Source organism: Leguminivora glycinivorella, chromosome 1, assembly GCF_023078275.1.
Source record: "Leguminivora glycinivorella isolate SPB_JAAS2020 chromosome 1, LegGlyc_1.1, whole genome shotgun sequence".
Classification (NCBI taxonomy): domain Eukaryota; kingdom Metazoa; phylum Arthropoda; class Insecta; order Lepidoptera; family Tortricidae; genus Leguminivora; species Leguminivora glycinivorella.
Window position 1 is genome coordinate 31,920,330 of NC_062971.1, and position 16,332 is coordinate 31,936,661.

Below are 16,332 nucleotides of genomic sequence, written 5' to 3' on the forward strand. Positions count from 1 at the left end.
TATTTTACTCACTTCATGGTTTTGGTCAATTTATAAAACAACAAATATTATAAAGTAACAATAAGGTTTTCAAGTTTTCACCAGTTGTTACACGTATAAAGATCACGTATTCCTCTAGCTAGACGTTGGTATGTAAGCACTTTGGCACGTTATGTGATTCAATTCTAGAATACGTCTTTTGGATTCTCAGAGTTTCAGCGCGAAACAATGGAAATTTAGTGTAATGGCTATCTATCAGCAGTAACACATGAAATTTTCCATCATAGAAAACGTGTGTGAAGGAGTGGCTCTGATTTTATGGCTTCATAATGACTTACCAATTCGCTACAAGGTATTAATATCCTTGCCTCGATATAATACAAAAATCATTTAAGAAGTTTATATCACATGACAATTATATTATAATAAAATAAAAATAAAAATTAAATTAAACTAAATAAATCTAAAATTAAACTAAAGTAAATCTAAAAACGGCCCCTGTGGCATAGTACCGAAGACGCTGGCAGCATTTGCTCGCTGGATTGTCAAGTGGCTCTGATTTAATGAAGGTATCGTCGGTGCGAATTAAAAAATCGCTATGTATTTTTAAGCTACTTTTCAGGAGACGAAAAAAAAACTGTTTATTTTCCTATCTGTAATATATTTGTTAAACTTATATTTTTTATAATACAAAATATGTTTTACATAATACTAATAAAAAAAATGTTTTCCCGTAAAATTTTATAATATCATTTATTTTCCCGAATTTGGTTACTATGTGTTTTAATGTGTAGTAATCCATTTTGACTCCGGCACCAGCAACAGTCGGGCACATAAGATACCTAATTATTTGGACGCTACGAATGCATTACTAATAGTATTTTATACAATCGTGATATAATACAAAGCTTTTCAGTCGAGTACCTAATAGTACGGTACGAGAGTGAAAAGCTTAATTATATCACTATTGTATACAATACTTTTTCTATGAGTCACCATTTTCATCATCAATGGACGAAAAATATCATCATTAAAGTTAAAATTAATGTTAATAGGGTCGTTCATCGAATTACCTAGCAACCAATTGTTTGTAATAACCTCTGATCTGTCTCTGATTGGCCGATAACGCGATAGATTTAAAAAAAATGTGTTTCTAATGCATAAAAATTTGCCAGGTATCGCAAATTAGTATAGAACTTGTATGAAGTTCTATTTTTGAATTTTTTTCAGTTAACTAAAGTGAAGTGTAATGAAATATTATAGTTGACTAAGTGTCAAATACTATCCAACACTGAAAATTTGGCATATATAGTTTAGTCTGTGGTGTCCTAATTGACAGATTAAAGTCGACGAGTAGAAAAATAATGTTTTTTAACCGACTTCCAAATTTAAAAGAAAATGAGTTCATCCTTTTAATAATTTTAATAGTTCCGATAATTTATAGTGAATAAATTATCGGAAATAATTTTTAGGCCTTTGCCCAGCAGTGGGACACTAACGCAGGCTAAAAAAAAATATTGTATTTTTGTAACAAGCAACCCTATCTATAAAAAATACCTTTTCTCAAACATGCAATGAAATATTGTCTTTACGTTCCTTAAAATGGGCTGGGAAGTATCGCTTTTTGGGCGCAACAACTCGAGAGGACTGTAGGGATTTCATATTATTTTTTAGGCCTAGGCCTGCAAAGTAACTTTTTTTTATAAAGTATTGTCCTAAATTAATTTTTATTAAGCAGAAACGTCTGCTAACGATTCTAAACATTTTTATATTAAAGGAAAAAATGGAAAAATTCCGGCGTCCGAAAATTGGGTCCGGCGTGGCTTCCGTAGCTCAATTGGTAAGAGCATTGCACGGATTGCAAAAATGGTGCGGGTTCAAGTCCCGCCGGAAGCGTAAATTTTTCCATTTTTTCCTTTAATATAAAAATGTTTAAAATATTGTCCTTTAGAGCATTTTTTTTTTATTTCATTGTATGTTTGAGAAAAGGTATTTTTTATATACCCACTTGGCCGGAAATCCTCATTTTCCCGGCCTCTGATGTAATGTACTATTAAATTCTTCCTAGCTGTAAAATAGCAATGAAGCAGGCAGACAAGTATGGTCGCGTGATAAATGATAAAATATCTGGCCGTCCTTATCGCACTTACAAATAGTGCGATAGGGACGGCCTGATGTTTTATCATTTATTGCTTGCCTAGTTACGTACCCTCTATCGTTTTAATCAAGTCTAATCGTCGTCAATTATTATCATGAGCTCGTACGCTAAAAGCAAAATACCGAAACTCCCAAATAGTTTGTATTTGTAGTTTATTTTAGTTGCTTTTTCGTGTACATGTTGCCCGGTATTTGAAACACGGCTAAGTCTTTGCATTTTTGAGTGTGAACTTTGGTACAACATGGCTATTTTCAGCAGTCTTATTTTGCTGCAGGCGGGTTAAGCAGAGACGTTGCTTTATTTTCTTTAAAATACTCTTCCTTTGCAGCGGAAACAAAATTAAAGCAAAGCGTTGTTGCTATTTTTAGCGCCATGTGTTTTAATTTATATTTTGATGAATTGATTTCATTATAATTATTGTGGCAGTGATTTTGAAACGTTGTGTACCGAAAACAGATTTTTTGCACACACATTTTTTTACAAAAATTAAGCTAGGTACTTATGACAAAAAAATATCCGAGGACAGAAAATATTATTTTTTATAAAATAGAATTTTTCGCTCTTGTTATTTGATAACCATAATAACGGCATAATTTAATAAGGTAATGACACCAAATACCGTAGGTAGTGTCAACCTGCTAAAAAGTTTAATGTTATTGTTCCAGGTCAATTTTAACAACATTCGTTCAAAGTTAAAAAGAGGTACCTACTTTTTCTTTTTACTTTGATGCAAGTTTTTAAGTGAGAAAAGTTGTAACAACACTCGTACATATTAGAACAGGTGTTCATTATTTGGAGCACAGAAAGTTTAAGCTTTTTAAAAAGTGCTGCGGTTTCGCGGCCAGCCAACTAAATAAACAATCTGACGTTTAGTTCGTGTTCATATTTTCTGCACTAGCCGGGCCGCGAAGCCATTTAAAAGTGTTGCTCTGTGGTAGTGCATTAAACCATAAGGGAGAATAACATAGAGCGGGTACATTGCCTCAAGGTGTGCAATAAAGAGTATTTGTATTGTATTGTATCGCTTAAAGCATTTATTTACACCGCTCGTAGAAGCGTAGCCGATTACATGGGTTTCCCCGTATGTAGCGAAAATGTCGTAGCGCCGCGTAGAGCCCGGTTTCGAAAGTGTTAAAGCATTTATTTCACTGAAAGCACAGTATAATAAAGAGTACTATCGTACAGTATGGCCACATCCGCTCCCAGCTGAAAGTGCCGCCCACCCCCTCTCGGTTACCTTACAGTTACCGCCTGTCAAAAACGCGAACAGTCGACCTGCCATATTTCACTCATACAATCATAGTACACATTCACCTACACGAGCTTAGACTGTGTATTAGGAACGGGCCTCGTTCATATACATTTTTGATCGGCAGTGTCCGAGGTGTGCCGAAAGTGACACTAACTAAGAAATGTATCTGTAGGTATGTAATAATAATAACAACGTAAGTAGTAATTAATTTATTATGTATACAGTTTACAGGAACAGTGTTACAAAGGCGAACTTACCCCTATAAGGGATCTCTTCTTCTTTCTCCCTTCTTTTTTCCTTCTTTTTTCTTTTTTCTTCTTCTTTTTAATTATTCTATATAGAACTATAATAGTAGGTAAAATATATGAAAGTTTCTATGATCGAAGACAGTAATCAAATAACTTAAAAAAAATTACAAAAGTGATGAATTAGTTAATACTATATTATGAAGTATGTTTCGTAATAGTACATTATTCTGATTCTGATTCTGATTCTGATTCTGATTACGATACAAGTGCGTAAAAAAGGAAGTTTGAAACGAGTGGCGATAAATTAAAACACGACCCAAGGAAGGGAGTGTTTTAAATCGACACGAGTTACGAATTTCCTTTTCGCACGCGTATCGTACGACGTTTTTCAGTACAGATGAGCCTCCAAAGTTTTGACCTGGCATATAATGAACCACTTCTGGCACTAGTGCGTAATAAAAACACCATCTGTACTGAAAAATATTTTTATACCTAATATAATATAAGTCTAATATCCGTGATATCGTTATTATAGCATTATTTAATTATCTTCAAAAACGATAAGAGTTCGGACGTTATTTGAAGTTTTTGATATTGTTGTTAATCTCATACACTTGATCTGGGGCAAACCTTGTAGGGTACGTTTTTGTTACATATACATACAATCCCATACTTATTTTAAATCAATGCTAACCGCAGAACTCGTAAACAAAACATTGAAATAAATGGATCATACTTGATTGACATGTTAATATTATGAATTTCTATAAATTTAACTTGCTTGATAAAAAATGTATGCATGTTATTTAATTGTAGTATTTACCAGCAAAACGAAAACTCAGGCCTTCAGCAACTTTATTCACTTTATCCTACCCTCCCCTGTTAGTTGAAATCATAATTTTACAGAGAGTAGTACTCTGAATGCATATTTTATGTGTTTAATTAATGGGAAGGTAGGTATACAAAAACCGACTTTTGTTAGTTGAAAAGAGTCTCGTGGTTTGCTGTTTAATCACAAACTAGAATTTGATATATGATAAGAATAACCAGTTAAAGTCTGGGAATTTTAATATAATGGCGTTGAGAATTGCGCGGTTAAAAAGAAATCTGCATGAAAGCGCTGATTTGCAGCGCGATATACTCGTACCTATAAATTTATATGTAAACGTAATACTTCCACTATCTGATTAATTGTATTTTCGTTCATCCATCATGATATTTATATACTCTTTTGTGTTCCAAATGTCGCGTATAACATACAATATAAAAGGTAATTACTACGAGATAGATAAAAGATACCATTTCAGATACATCATAACATATCACCTTATTCCTTCGTTCCTTTTTCCTTGTGATTATACAAGAACGTCCATGATATCGCAGAATGCAACCAATTTGTACATCGTCGAGTTTATGAAAGCGTCCATCCGTTTGCTTCATACTGTATTGTACACAATGTACACTTCAGCTGCGCTATCTATTACACTCGTGCTTACTGGGACAGATTACAGCAGACTTATATCCTAACACGTTTAACTAAGTGAAGTATACTCTGTCTGTAAATTTATAAATCTTGAAATTGCTTAAAACCATTTAAAATCTAGTGTTAGTAATTATTTACATGTCGCCAAACCTTAAAATAATAGGCAAGGGGAAAATTATGTAACTAGAGTGCCATATGTGACCAGTGGATACATATGGCGTGACACTCTAGTTAATAGTTTAAAACTTGGAAAATATTTCGATTGCTTGAAATTGTCCCCCAGTTGAAATTGCCCCGATGTAGCTTATGTTCTAATACCTACTTAATACGCGGGCTAGCACCACCAATAAATAGTGCAGACTATTTTGACCGAGACGGATTAAATACAGAAAGGGTTTGTTCGACGTGGTATTTAGATGGAACGGTTTTAGATGCCTACGTATGAAAATATAAGCAATTGTTATGTGTGAAAGTGAACCTTTTACTAGACTTCGACATGTCTATAAAACCCAAATGCAATCGAGTAAAACACTTTATTGAACAAAAAAAATACAAAATGAGACAAAATAACACACAAACCATTTGTACAAAGACGGTCGTTAAATATGGCGCCCAACGTGGGCCCATATTTATATCTGTAAAAAAGTTATTCTGATATCGAAAACAATTTGGCTGCGTGCGCCAGCCACGTTAGAGGATGAGAGCAAAAACGAATTCCACATTTATATCGTAAGACGTTTAAACATAGGGTACATATTGATTTTAATGTGAGACGTTTAACCTAACCTAACCTTACCAAAGTGCCCATATCATTTACAATAATATGAATAGCAATAAAAAGCTAACATAATGTTATGGTTTTCGTAAATAAAATGTTTAACATCTTAAAATCCCAGCTTCCTGTAAGAACATTCCACTTTTTGGAACATTGATCCCATCGTTTTTTTCTCAAAGCGGTGAATTTTTCAATTGATTTAAAATTGTGTACTATCATTTGCAGACGGTTCTATAATAAAAATAGTCGGGCAGCAATTTGGAGAAGAAAATATGACCGAATGCTCAACGACCGAGTTAAGCGGTCGCTAAAATCATAACGTATCGGTCTATAAGACGTTATTTACTTGCGCTTCAATTTCTTCACCTCTGCTACCCGCTCCAGACAGTTAAGTACTAGGTGAGAAAATAACCGCTTAGAACCTTAGCAGCCCACGGCAGAGCTTTTCTCATACTCCGCCCGGCTAATTCGTCTCAAATTAATCCCACGGATCTTTTCCCTTGGTCAGAGGTGTAGTTACAACGGCTTACCGAGAAATATAGCTTAATAGCTTACCTTTAGCTAGATGGATCTAAATAGGTACTACAGGATTACATAAGGATTCTTTTTAAAATTCAAACATTTCTACCAAGCCCCGAGCTACGAACCACGTGGTCACTGCCAACCTGACTTTTATAGATTTAGAAAATGAGCCGCCTGATGGGAAGCAGTCATCGCCACCCATGGACTTGAGCAATATCAGGGAAAACACTTATGCGTTGCGAGCTACACATAACATAGTCTATTAGGTACCTACCTACTGAGTAAAAATATCTAGAAACGGCCAGAGTTATATAAAATGGCAATTTACAGATAGGTGTACGTCAAGAGCCAAGACTTGCTAGTACGAAAGCAATATACATAAATTCGTCGCTCCGTTTTCCGTGAAAGACGGACAAACAAACAGACACACACACTTTCCTATTTCAAATATTAGTATGGATTGTACAAATGAGGATTGAAATCAAGATGGCATGAGAAGCCATTTTAAAGACTTCGGGCGTATAGAAGAAAAAGGCCGAAGATACTGGTTCGAGAACATGCGCTCGCCGATCAAAGAGAATATGTGCGCTGCTGCGATTACCGTGAAGCGGGCGACACAAAGTTAGGCAATTAAAAAGTTAAGCCAATTTGTCATTAGTGACATTTTTCTGTCAGTAGTACCCGTACAGGGGTTTTCGTGTTGCATTTGTTTTACGTGTTCCATTTGTTTCTTCGTCAAAACCTAAGTGCTTTCTCAACCCATATAACCATAATCGGTCGCCGTTCCTACGCAAATCCTCCTATTTTGTGTACACACAGGTCTTCGGGTCTCAATGCTTAGTCGCAGTACGGTCGACGTTTAGTCGCGGCGACCCAAATGGGGACGATTGGTAACAGGCACAAATGGTCACAGAAGTGACAGAAGTGTGCACTACGCGTGCACACATTGTTACCGTTTGGCGACTACTTTCCCAAAATCATTCGTTCATTTCATTCTTTTCAAATGGCGACTGTCAGAGACGTCAAAGTAAAAAAGAAATAAAATCATTTGATATTAAAATGTAATGGCGTAAGAATTTGTTAAAGATAAATATTGTTTGCATTTGTAATATAATGTGGGCTAATTACCATGGCCAATTAAATTGCTCGAGTGATTTCATAAAATAAGTCTAAATTTATCAACGCGCCATCAATTTACCTCAGTTTAACCAGTAATAATATTATTGACTACTCGGTGTTTGCGTGTTATGTATATTGATTGGTGAAGTTTTAGTGCTCCGGTGCATATACTATACTGAAATAATAAAAATAATGCCTAGAAAACCAATAAAGTTGTTAAAATATGGATTAAGACGGTAATATTCCATGTAAAAAACAGTCGCCAAACGGTCACCAAACGGTCGACAAATGGTCGCAAAATGGTCGCAGCGTACACGCGTGACCGAAAGCAGTGAATATTTATTATATTTTCAAAATGGCTTCTTGTATTAATTTTTTCCAGGTATCCTCAAACTTTATAAACAATTAAATATGCCGTCGTACTCAGTTGCCCTCACTAAAAAAGATTAAAAAAAAATTGTAACGTGCGTACCGAGCTGCTGGGTTGTAAAGGATCGGGGATCATATTATTATGGTCTTTTATAGAGCAACTAGTATTTTGCGGCATTTCACAATTGACACTTGTTGAAGTAGTCGTCATTAATATTACTATCAACATTAATTTCAGCGATCTGTACTTCTTTTGTCAAGATTTTTGTATAGATAAGTGTCTACAAATTTGTAATGTTAAAGAGACATAAATAAAATGTAGTAGAGTAACTAATGTGTTTTTTTTGTAACCCAAACAAAATACTTGTAGATACGAGTGCGGAAAAGAGGAAAATCGATACGAGTAGCGATAAATTAATACACGAACGAAGGGAGTGTTTTAAATCGACACGAGTTGTAAATGTCCTTTTCGCACGTGTATCGTACGACGATTTTCAGTACCTAAATCTAAGTTAAGAGTTTCGACCAGACAAGAAATGAATCATTGCTTGATTTGCTCGCACTACTGCGTTAAAAAAAGCAGCATCTGTACTGAAAAAAACTATTATTGCGCAACAGAAATTCTATTAATATCACAGTAAATACTCTATTTCATTTGATTCCTACTTTTATTGAAATGAAATGAAATCAATAAGAATTAAAAATTATATATTTAATACATTAAGTAACTATAAAGTGCTTATCTATTTGTATTATCATTCTGCACTTTTCTTAACTTTCCCACATTTCTATAAAATGTCGAAGAGTGCTTAAATGGTCGTCGTCGTTTATTATTATTTAATTCGCTCATATTTAAATGATTCAAAGCAACCAGTCCACAACTTCACAAGACAGTTTGAGAAACCTTCGTATTTCAGATTGTCATTTGCGGATACAGTGGTTTAGGAGCAGTTCAGTAATCAGACCTACACATGTGTGTACAAATTCTGTCAATGTCACTGTCTGAAACCGTTCTGACAGTGACAATGACAGCCACAAATTCGTCCACATGTTACCGTTATGTGTGCAAACGTCGACTAATAAAGTGTCGTTAAAAGTCATTCTGACAGTGACATTGACAGCCACAAATTCGTACACATTTTGTTACCGTAACGAGTGCACACGACGACTACATTTTGTTATTGTATCAATACGGTCGCATTGTTTGCACGACGTTACCACGCGTTATGTCACATTTGACAGTTAGTTACTGATTTGAAGATTTTGCGACTGAAATGGTTGTATGGGAAGCCACTAAGCTTAGCAACCGTATTTTACTCTAATTAAAAAAATCACATACTTTATCGGGCCATATCAGGTTTATCGGGTTTGTTGGGCTTTGATGGATAGACAGCTCTTATCCTGCCATTAGGTTATTTATTACTTATTAGGTACCGTCTTATTATAAACAAGGTTAAGCATATTGGGATTCTCGAATATCAGTAAAGTTGTTAAGTACAATCATTTCTCGGAAGGGGAAACATCTGGCATCAAATTTTATATGTACCGATAAAATGATCTCATTCATCATCAATATCGATATCAAACGATTTATTTCTATTCCGAAAGAGTTAAAAGTTGGTAGGAGGGTTCTCGCTTAGCGGCGTAGGTGCTGCTGTGCAAATTATTTGGGGCACGTACACGTAGTATGCCACAGGGACCTGTATTAATTTTCTTATTCCCGCCCGTTGGCCACTCCTTTAAAAACCGTTCAATTGAAAACTGAAGAACATAAGCTGCTGAGACCTAATATAGATTATCCATTATTACAGCGTTGAATAATGAAAAAAATAACCTTTACAAATAGTCTTAATCATGATTGACCGTCCGGTCTATGGAGAAATCGTCATGATTATCTACCGTTGCGCCCGCTACAGAGCAATCGATTGGCATCTTGGCTGGCCACCTTGTTTATTAAACATATGACTACTGGAATTTATATGTAATGAAGGTTCACTGGTTTCACACACTTTTCTAATAACTCAGCAGCCAATCAAACCAAAACATAAAATCGAGTTTTTTTCATACCTGCGGAGAGTGAAGCTATACGTTGGAAGGTTTAATTAACTTTGTCAGTTGGTGCGAAATGGAATTATTAGCATTTCGGTCCGTGGCTTTAAAACGAATCGAGCAGAAAGCTACTGGACTAGTTATTTTACGAATTCGTCTTTGTTAATGTTGATAAATCATATTTCATTTATTTTTAGTTCCATTTTTGTCTTTTCTTCATTTACGAACTACACTATCAATTTATTTTGAATCTGAACCCTCAAAATAAATTTTACAAAATTAATTGTATCTACAACCAGTCCCGACTTTCATGCGATTGAAACATGTATGAATAATGCAATCAACCAAATCATGTGCATTGCCAATATTTGTCCAAAAAATGTCGTCGCATTTTGTATTACTAACATCACCGGTCTAACTCCCAAAAAAGTAAATTGCCTTTCATACCTGCTCGCGTCTCGGGTCAGCGAATAACATGAACACAATCGGAAAAGCTAAAGCCATGTAGGTAACTAGGGCGGCTCGCCTCACTGAGTCCCTGCGAAAATGTCAAATCTAACCAACTTTTACAACCTCTCATGTAGCTAAAAAAGCCCAGTTTAAAATTTGATTCTATGTTGTATGGAGTAGAGGTTAGATTTGGGAATAGTAGGCGCGTTATGAGTCGGTTTAAAAACCAACGTATGGCATAGGAAGTAATCTCTTAGCTTACGTGTTTTATGCAGCAGGCGTGGCTAATTTGCAAGTTGCAACCAGGCTTTTAGCTTCTTCCGTAGCTGTTAACGCGCCGCGGAGCTAAATGTGAGGGCACTCGGCTTAATGACGGCCACCGCCATTTTGGTACTGTCGCTGTCGTGTATCCTTCGTTAAGGCGATGTGCGCTTCGCCGGTTCCGCCTTGCCGTAAGCTGGCTTTTTTATTTGTTACAGCAATTAAATTTTGGCGTGAACTTCTAAGGTGAAATGAAATAATAAGGATCGCGTATTCATTTTCAATTAAAGTAACCTTTGATCAATTTAATTAAGGAATATTGTTTGATAATCACAATTGTATTCAGAGGGGTCTCAAATAAGGGATGTTAATGCCACGGATGAACTTGCCATCATTAAGAAAACTTAAGAAAATTATGCAGACGCATGAGACGTCTGTGACCAGCAGTGAGACATATATGGGATGGGCTCAATTATTATTTTATTATAATCACTTCTTAATTTAGTTTCATTACCTATAATAATATGGTTTGCGGATGTTTTGGTTACAAGCATCACTTAACATGCGTGTATTTCGGAACTGTTCTGACGGGAGCGGAAATGGGGCCTGTTGAATGACAAGCACGTCACAAACATTCTCAATTTAGCCTAGTCGTTAAAATAACTTGAGGGCCATTGTTGTCCCAATTAGAGTAACTTATAACAATTAGGTACGAGAGCGAGAGATCCCGGTTTTCAGCAGCCGTGAAGGTGGTACAAGAAAATTGTGAATGGCCTTTGTATGTGCCAGTCTAATACAGAAAGTTGAAGAAGAACATTATCTCAGCCAAAACTTTCACTTTAGAAGTTCTTTATTATATTAAACTGCATTTACTTTTACACTTTTATCGCCCGCCTTCCACAGGGAGCGATTACCCAGCTAATAAACTCCACCCAATAAATACGAGGGACAAATATTACGAGTAAGAGCTAGCAACAAATAGGGATGGGCCCTCAGGGTATAGCTGTCTCTGCGTTAAAACAAGACCTTGGGGTCCACTGTGGCGAGATTTACCGCGGTCAAACTTAGACGCGGCCCCCTGGGGACCGAGGAGTTGTACATCATGCGACCCTGTGTGCTGTGTCGATTGCTGACGGTGATCAGGACTTCAAACTTACTAGTTTGTAGCAGTACAACTTTGGGAGTATCAAATTATGAATTTGTCAAATACATATTTCAATAAATAAATAATAAATAAATAAATATTATAGGACATTCTTACACAGATTGACTGAGTCCCACGGTAAGCTCAAGAAGGCTTGTGTTGCAGGTACTCAGACAACGATATATATAATATATAAATACTTATATACATAGAAAACATCCATGACTCAGGAACAAATATCTGTGCTCATCACACAAATAAATGCCCTTACCGGGATTCGAACCCGGGACCGCGGCGTAGCAGGCAGGGTCACTACCGACTGCGCCAGACCGGTCGTCAATCTGAGTGTTTTGAAGTAGTCGGACAAATGGGATATCAAAATAACCAGAAATGGTGCCATGAATGATCGCGTCGTAGTGTGTCATATGTAGAAGAGTTTTCAAAGTAGTGATGATATTACCAAGCTTCAGTGATTGGATAAGTACTGAATACCTACATACATATACCTTCGTTTAAATATTTTAGTTAATAAAGCGGAATAGGCACACATGTACCTATAAACTCCCGCCGAATTCCCAAAAAAGGTATACAAAGCATGTGAATCTACTCAAGTTACAGCGCCACGCTTAGAATAATTTAACGGAATAGTTAATAGATAAATATGTATACTCAAATAATCTACGAAAAGCTTTTTGTTATTTAAAAATATTTTAAGCGGGTTACTCACGTATTAAGTCGATATAGCGTTCGACATGTTTCGGTTCAATTTCGAGAACCTTTCTCAAGAGTAGCGACCCCGCCTTTACATGTCGAGAGCGCGACGCATGCGAACCGAAACATGTCGAACGCTATATCGACTTAATACGTGAGTAACCCGCTTAAAATATTTTTAAATATGTATGAGTCTCACGGGAGTTTTATAGCTTTTTGTTAGTTTAATACCAATTGTGATATAAATAAATAATTGAAAGTTATTTTTTTGTACACTGCCTGCTCACATAGTAAAACAACGACCGCTCACATGAGTATCTCTTTGATAACGTAATCACTCTGAGCGTAATGAGCTTTCCTCATACGTACTGCATTAATGTGAAGTTGATTCCGAAACGGTTCACAAATTAATATAATATTAATAAATTAGTTTTTTTCTCAAATCAGGGAATAATACCTGATTCCTACGGATCCTGATATTGATTGACTCACTAGCAAATTCAATATTGATAAAGAAAATAGCGGGAGTTTTCCAAAATAAATCTCGAATATCGAATTTCACCAGATCTGGACGTGTCTGGGCTCATTCTTCTCAGAATCACGAGCAGATTCGATCCTGACGTGTACGTCACGTCACGTGAAATGTGTCCAACTTTTTTTTCCTTTTGAGTCACGATTTTAGTATGAACTTACTACGTGCGTGACGTATTAGTAAAGTAACTCCAATTTTGTATGGATTTTTTGGGACACATTTTATATGTATCGTTGGGATCGAATCAGCTCATGATTCTGAGAAGAATGAGGCCAAACACGTCCAGATCTGGTGAAATTCGATATTCGAGATTTATTTTGGAAACCGCCCACGTATGGCAATTGTAGTTTCCATTATTTAACGCGCATTACAAAGTGAAAAAAAAAATAGTTATTTGTTATACAAGGGGGCAAAGTTGTATTTTAACGCCGACTATGGAATTGAAAAACGAGCAAGTGAAAGGATTCCATAGTTGAACCACGAGCGAAGCGAGTGGTTCGAGAATAGACTATTCTTATTTTAGAATCCTGAACTTGCGAGTTTTTAACACACGTGAAGTAAAATGCATTTGCACCCGAGTGCAACACAAAACTTTTCCCCTCACTATAGCGAGGAAACTACAACGCAAAAAATGCGTTTATCACTGCTTCCAGTAGTTCCCCAGGTGGTAAATCATCTTTATTACTAGATTCACCTACTTTTATCAACTTTAAAGCAGTTAATTTGATTTTATTCAAGGTCAAATTACTTATACACTAGTGGATAAAATGCGTTTTTACCCGCTGGTATTAAAGGACAAAACACGTGTTTCCGAGCTAGTGAAGGGAAAAAAACTTTCCCTCACTAGCTCGAAAACACGTGTTTTATCATTTAATGCCAGCGGGTAAAATATACATTATGATATTTGTGCGGAAAAAAAGGCAGTTCGAATTTCCTTTTCGCACGTCTATCGTACGACGTTTTTCAGTACAGATGGCCCTCCGAAGTTTCGACCTGGCATTATAGTGAACCACTTCTCGCACTTTTAAAACACCATTTGTACTGAAAACGTATTTTATCCACTAGTGGATAAAGTAATTTGACCTTATAGTAAAACTTTCTGGTTTAAATTTGATAAAAGTGGGGGAATCTAGTGATGAAGATGATTTACCACCTGTGGAATTACTGGAAGCAATGATATACGCGTTTTTTGCGTTGTACTTTCCTCGCTGTAGTGGGGAGAAAAGTTTTGTGTTACACACGGGTGCAAATGTATTTTACTTCTCGTGTGTTAAATAATCGCCAAGTTCAGAATTCTATTCTTGAACCACTCTTGCTAATAATAAAGGAGATATTTTAGCCATGATTTTCAATGGTGGGAGCGGGAGAGCTGTCGATAGATACTGATTAGAATGACTCAAAAATACATATAAAAACGTCCTATGCTTACGAGTATGTACCTACTACCAAGGACGATATAATACCGGGACAGACAAAGTCCAAACAAAAAAAGCGTGCCCGAATGTATGGGTCTTTTAGGCTTAAAACTAGATGGCGCTGTTTCGCAGAAGTGGCCAAAATCATATATTGCCCAAATTTGTAGGCATCATCAGTGTATTTAATAGGTGCCGCAAAAAAAATGAGAAAGGTCAGTCGGGGCAATAGTAACTACGGGGGAATTGTAACTAATCGAAATATCTTCCATATTTTACTTATTTACTGTAGTTCCATATATGTCCAGGTACCGTATATTAAGCTCTTTCATCATTTCACCATAGATGGTGTTGATAGTCCTTAATGATCTCTGATCTACACGACCGTGAAGTTTTCGACGAAATTGGTAGTATGCGCGTGAGAGACAGCCTCTCAAACATTCCATATTATAAAAAATATGGTTTGAATGTGATTTAACATTTTTTTCTACAGTTAGTTGCATAATTATAAACTTTTTAGGGTTCCGTACCTCAAAGAGGAACTCGCGTGTCTGTCTGTCCTTCTGTCACAGCCGATTTCTCCGAAACTACTAGACCGATTTACTTGAAATTTGGCACACGTATGTAAACCTGTGGCCCAAAGACGGACATGTAATATAATTAAATGAAATTAAACGAAATTTAATCATAGGGGGCACTTTTGGGGGGTAAAATTGAAAATTAAAAATCAAAGTCATTAGAACTATATTGTGCTACATATCAAATGAAAGAGCATTTTATAAGCATCTCAAATATATTTTTTTATAGTTTTTATTTTGGTAATTTAGAAGTAATTTAAGAAAATAAGCAAAAAATGACCCCCCCCCATCCTTATCTCCGAAACTAATACGTGTGCTCTAATTCTTTGCTCATTTATTTATTTATTTTTTATTTATTTATTAACGCACAAATAAACAGTTTACATTAGAACAGTGTCCCACAAAACAGTTTTCACGGTTTGACTGTGGGATCGAGCAATCATCTTCTTTTTCTTTAACCTATCGTTTTCCCGGCCTAGCGCCAGGGTCCGCTTTCCTGCTCAGTCTTCTCCACTCTCTCTCTTGCTAGTAAATAAAATTAAACTACTTGACATATTTATACCCAACTTCTTCATAATATGTATTATTTTAATTCACTTTATGCTATAGCATTATATTTCCGAATGAAGCGGTACAATCGCATGCAGGCAGCAAATATTGAAATTATGTTTACGTTTCAAACAACGCTCAATAAACATCGTTTCGAAATACATTATGTACAATATGAAGCGAAGTAAAGCGTACAAGATGAAAAAATACATCTTTTTGAGAAGGATCAAGACTAAAGTATATGTATGTATATATGTTATATTTATGTAAATCTATAATATGTAATTTATATGTAGGTATTTATTATTAATATATGTATTTATTATAGTTATTAGTGTCTTAAATAGGTAAATATATTTATATAAGTCCCTATTTTTTTTTTCTATAACGTAGTCCAATGAAATCAAGTCTTTAGTGTTCTTTACTTCTCTGTTTGGCCTAAGGTTGATGAGAAATGCCATGTAGCATTATTCGCCTTTTGTAACTGTATATTTTTACTGTGCAATAAAGTTTAAATAAATAAATAAATAAATAAAAAATATAAACAAACCATTTTATGAAATTCCATATTCTAGCACTATTTATTGTTGTAATGTAATTAGGATAAGGATGTGATATGAAATGATTAAACAAACCATAGCTTTAAGTAGTAGTAAGTATTTGCAGTAAATAGAAACTAAAGACATTCTGAATAAAAAGTTTTCCGGGACGTATTAAATGCTTATTTTTCAAATAAAAAAG